This window comes from Triticum dicoccoides, chromosome 5B (genome assembly GCF_002162155.2).
Source record: "Triticum dicoccoides isolate Atlit2015 ecotype Zavitan chromosome 5B, WEW_v2.0, whole genome shotgun sequence".
Classification (NCBI taxonomy): Eukaryota; Viridiplantae; Streptophyta; class Magnoliopsida; order Poales; family Poaceae; genus Triticum; species Triticum dicoccoides.
This window is the reverse complement of record NC_041389.1, coordinates 17,394,660-17,400,536: the sequence shown is the minus strand read 5'-3', so window position 1 is coordinate 17,400,536 and position 5,877 is coordinate 17,394,660. Positions and strand designations below refer to the sequence as shown.

The 5,877-nt window shown below is 41.5% G+C and overlaps 1 pseudogene; it reads right to left on the bottom strand.

Annotated features, from left to right (window-relative positions):
- Positions 1-4,926: 4,926 nt before the first annotated feature.
- Positions 4,927-5,421, bottom strand: LOC119308901 (annotated as a pseudogene).
- Between the last annotated feature and the right edge of the window lie 456 nt (positions 5,422-5,877).

The window sequence follows — 5,877 nt, the reverse complement described above, 5'->3', positions numbered from 1 at the left end:
GATCAAGTACAATGGTTCAACAAACTGGCTAAACACACACACTCGCTCGTTTAAAGCTTCTCTACTGGAATTTGCGTCTTTGCCGAGTGTTAGGCTCTTTGCCGAGTGCAATATGTTAGGCAGTCAGCAACTAATAGTATCTTTGCCGAGTTCCTACCAATGAAGTACTCGGCAGAAATTAAACTCGGCAAACTGGTACTTTGCTGAGTATTGTCAATGAAACGCTCAATAAAACAACAAAACGCGGCAACCATGGTGTTGCCTAGTGCTAATGTCAGAAAAGGGGGTCTTAGCTAAAATGCATTATTTTGGCTGTAGCAGTTGCATATGACCTCAAATGAAGATGCTTCAAATATCAAAGTTGTTCATTTTGATGAGACTGATAATTTTATGTTGACAAGTTTTACATTTGAGGCCATTTTACACTTTTTTCTAGAAAAATTTGGTCTCAAATGACCAACGTAATGACCATATCCATTCCATACGTTTTCCGAGTTTATTTGCCCTTTGCCGAGTTTTTTAGGCACTCAGTAAAGGCGCCTATTTCGGCAGTGCTTGACATAGACGCACGACCTCATAAACAAATCTCGTCTTAAATCCTTCACTTGGCATCAGTCGTAACCTCTCCAACAGAAGCTCGTTCACAATAGATGTTACTTCTTTTGGCAAGTTTTCCATGCCAGCGACAAGGGGCTGACGTGCGGATGCAAGAGGCATGTTTTATTCTAAATCAAAGTTGCTACCCTTACTGACGATGTCCTAGACTAGGGGTACTCACCACATCATCTCCCGGCCTGTAGGTCGGGCCAAGGACCCCCATGGCCGATCATTAACGGGCCACTTTGGGCAGCACATCACATATACGAGGAAGATTCCACAAGAGTTGGTGATCAAGAAAAGGACTGCTCTCCACCAACACATCCGTCTAGGACAATTGTTCGACTAGGCCTCCGGTACATTCTATAAGCCGAGGCCAGGCTAGTCGATACACAACATCTCACATTCATCATCATTATTATCGTCATCATCATCATCGTCGTCATCATCATCATCATCATCATCATTAGCCCTAGGGTATAGACCACAACTTACGATCTCGAGGTAGATCAACTCTGTACTTTGATACGCCCATAATATAAGCAAGAGCAGGACATAGGGTTTTACCTCCTCAAAGAGGGACCAAACCTGGATAAAAATATCGTGTCCCTTTTCTCTTGTTACCCATCAATCATATCTCATAGCTCGGCCCCCCTACCTAAGGTCTACTGGTATTGACACCGACATTGTAGCTTTCATTGAGAGTTCCGCTGTGTGATCGAAAGAAGGATCAGTGGGACCATCGATCAACGACTTAGATCCTCATGCGCTACTTCCATGCCCGAATCTCTAGTTAGCGGATCATACCTCCTCCATCAAGAGTTGAGGCATGATAAACTTTCATCGAGATCAACTCCGATCTATCACGATAGAATCATCCATGGAGCTCGGGGCCTCAATTTCAACATCGTTCTAAGGTAACCGTGCACCTTTCTGGACAGTGGTTTCGTGTTCGCCGTCCCTGCCACCTCGAGTGTCGCTTTGAAGATTGCTTTGGTGGAATTGTGAAGAATTGAGTCTAGATCAAACCTCTCAAATTTTGTTGTGTTCCAAAGGACAAATCTCCGGTAATCTCTGATATAACGGAGCATTGTCGAATCTGGGCGAGAATCTAGATGAGTTTACAGTGAGGAGTACATCGTCCAGCTGGGACATGCTTTGGAATATCCAACCGTTCATTGGCTACAAATTTTTTATACCGACCAACTCTCAAACTTTCAGCTCCATCCGACCGTTCAAACTCCGGGTCGAGTCCGAGGAGTGTATCAATTTCAGGATATTTCTGCATGAACGCGAAATTGGACATACTTTCTAGAGGACTTTTTTCTTAGAGTATTGTGTGCTCTTCTAAGACATGTGCAAATAAAATTTAAAGCCTTTTTAGAGGTAATCTTCACCGTCGCATTGGTGTCAAACCAGCCCGGCAACGTTGCTTCAGGGTTGCCGACTTGCACTAGATAGATCATCGCTTCGTCGAGCCGAGGTGAACCTCATTGGATCATCTACTTGGTGAGGCGACCAAGAGTTCGGCATGGTGAAGGTTAAATCAACACCAATATCGCCGCCACACGAATTACACGGGGCGGGAACACTATATATCATCGCCACGCAGTTACTTCATCTTTCTGGGATTAACCGCGTCCCCAATTTTGACCTGCGTCGGCATCACCATGTCGACTCTTCTTCAAGCCAACATCCAACATGCCGACATGCTCCGACTCGTCAGATCACATGGAGGCTTTGACACCTCATCTGGACCGGGGGCTTCGACTCGTCAGTTGACCGTGTTGCCACTTCTTCAAGCCAACATACAACACGCCTACCTGCTTCAACTCGTTAGCTGACCGTGCCGCCTCTTCTTCAAGAGAACATCCAAAAAGCCAAAAATTCAAAGGCGTAATTGGAATTTACACATTTTGAAAAGCACGACTTCATTTTTAGAAAAGTGGATGATACATTTTGACCAAAATAAAGCTGAACTTTTTCTTCAGGTTGTTCTCGTGCAGGAGTCGGGTCCATTGTCCGGGTAATCATTTTCCATCTCCCGACAATAGACAATGGGCAAGTCGAGTCAGGCTCTCAGCACCTTCTATGCACATTGTAGATTGTAGTGTAGCAAATGTTATTGGGAAGGATGAAAAAGTTTGAAGCACACAAGACATACATCAAATGTTATATTGATGCCTTCTAAAAAAATAAAAACAAACAAATTGGACTGATGGAATATGATATCGGTATACATGACATACATACTATCAAGACATGCCAGCAGACCCCTTAGGTCTGAAGCATCCAGCCTGTTCGATCCCCGATTGAAAAATATACACTTGTGAATTTGGAAATGAACAAAGGTCGACCATAACAAATATAAAGCTAGAACATTAGAAATGTCAACACAAGATGAGAGAGCCTGATCGTTTATATGGTCAGACTTGTCTGAGCCTAGCTATATCTATGGGCTGGTGCATGGAGTGTGTGTGTGCACTCCATACGGCACGAGCAATGGAAGCACCTGAGTGGTGCTGCCCCATCTTCCAGATAGATATAAAGTTTTTAGGGTTGCCATTTTCAATTTTTTCACCCAAAGGAGGGGTACCACATATACGATCTCAATTTAGAATTTTTAATTTCAATACCTTACAAATAATTTTACTACTTTTGTTGAATAATCCATAAATTCAGGATTTGATAGAACGACTTCTTGTCCGCAAATGATATAAAAGGATAAGTTCCACAAACAAATATGGAAATTGTAACATCCTCATCTTAGAAGCTTCCACTTACCAGAGATCTGTAAGTTCTATTTTCACTACGATGGGACTATTTTCAAAAAAATCTCTTTCAGATTTTCATCTTCTGTCATTTGTTCCAAAATCCTATCAATAGAAATAAATTCTGATGAAGGGTTGCACTCCGCAAGCTGTGGTTCACTTGAAAAGAAATTTTTTGACATTTGCTCCTTCTTAGCTTGTATATCATATTTACCGTTCTCTTGTGTTCCTTCTATGATTAGATTGTACAAATGGACAATCTTTTGCTGACCAATTCGATATGCACATCCAATCGCATGCCTTTGGATAGAAGGGTTCCACACAACATCGAGGAGCACCACACGCGACGCTCCAAATGATATAAAAGGATAAATACCAGAAACAAATATGGAAATTGCAACATCCTCATCTTAGAAGCTTCCACTTACCAGAGATCTATAAGTTCTATTATCACTACGATGGGACTATTTTCACCAAAATCTCTTTCAAGTTTTCATCTTCTGTCATTTGTCGCAAAATCCCGTCAGCTGACCGTGCCGCCACTTCTTCAAGCCAACATACAACATGCCGACATGCTTCAATTCGTTAGCTAACCGTGCCACCTCTTCTTCAAGACAACATCCAAAAATCCAAAAATTCAAAGACCTACATGGAATTTACACATTTTGAAAAGCACGACATCATTTTTAGAAAAGTGGATGATACATTTTGACAAAAATAAAGCTAAACTTTTTCTTCAGGTTGTTCTCGTGCAGGAGTCGGGTCCAATGTTCGGGTAATCATTTTCCATCTCCCGACGACAGACAACGGGCAACTCGAGTCAGGCTCTCAGCACCTTCTACGCACATTGTAGATTGAAGTGTAGCAAATGTTGTTGGGATGGATGAAAAAGTGTGAAGCACACATGACATACATCAAACGTTTTATTGATGCCTTCTAAAAAAACAAAAACAAACAAATTGGACTGATGGAATATGATATCGGTATAAATGACATACACACTATGAAGACATGCCAGCAGACCCCTTAGGTCCGAGGCATCCAGCCTGTTCTATCCCTGATTGGAAAATAATACACTAGTGAATTTGGAAATGAACATAGATGGACCATAACAAATATAAAGCTAGAACATTAGAAATGTCAACACAAGATGAGAGAGCCCGATCGTTTATATGGTCAGACTTGTGTGAGCCTAGCTATAGCTATGGGCTGGTGCATGGAGTGTGTGTGTGCACTCGATACAGCATGAGTAATGGAAGCACCTGAATGGTGCTTCCCCATCTTCCAGATAGATAAAAAAATTGTAGGGCTGCCATTTTCAATTTTTCACCCAAAGAAGGGGTACCACATATACGATCTCAAATTAGAATTTCTATTTTTAATACCTTACAAATAATTTTACTTCTTTTGTTGAAGAATCCATAAATTCAGAATTTGATAGAACGACTGCTTGTCCACAAATGATATAAAAGGATAAGTACCACAAACAAATATGCAAATTGCAACATCCTCATCTTAGAAGCTTCCACTTACCAGAGATCTATAAGTTCTATTGTCACTACCATGGGACTATTTTCACAAAAATCTCTTTCAGATTTTCATCTTCTGTCATTTGTTCCAAAATCCTGTCAATGGAAATAAATTCTGATGACGGGTTCACTCCGTAGGCTGTGGCTTACTTGAAAACAATAATTTGGACATTTGCTTCTTCTTAGCTTGTATATCATATTTGCCCTTCTCTTGTGTTCCTTCTGTGATTAGATTGTATGTATGGACAATCTTTTGCTAACCAATTCGATATGCATGTCCAATCGCCTACCTTTTAACAGAAGGGTTCCACACAACATCGATCGAGGAGCACCACACGCGACGCTCCAAAGAGGGTGATACCTTCTCCACACATCTTGGTCGATGCAAGAATCACCTTGACCTCGCTCTTCATATCATTGAAGTACACCATCAAGGCTTTGCAAGTTTTAACGGAGACATTTCCGCTCATATACAGGAGGTCGTTGCGTTTAGTCCAGTTGAACTGTTTCCTTGGCTGTTCCATGATCAAGTCCAATGGTTCAAGAAACTAGATGAACACACGCAGTCGCTCTTTTAAAGCTGCTCTACTGGAATTTTCGTCTTTGCCAAGTATTAGGCTGTTCGCCGTGTGCAATATGTTAGGCAGTTAGCAATAGTACCTTTGCCGAGTTCCTACCAATGAAGTACTCGGCAGAAATTAAAACTCGGCAAACAGGTACTTTGCCGAGTATCGTTAATGACACGCTCGGTAAAACAACAAAACACGGCAACCAGGGTATTGCGGAGTGCTAAAGTCAGAAAAAGGGGTTCTTAGCTACAATGCATTGTTTTGGCTGTAGCAGTTGCATACGACCTCGGATGAAGATGCTTCAAATATCAAAGTTGTTCATTTTGATGAGACTGATAATTTTGGCAAGTTTTACATTTGAGGCCATATTATTTACACTTTTTTCCAGAAAAAATTGGACTCAAATAACCA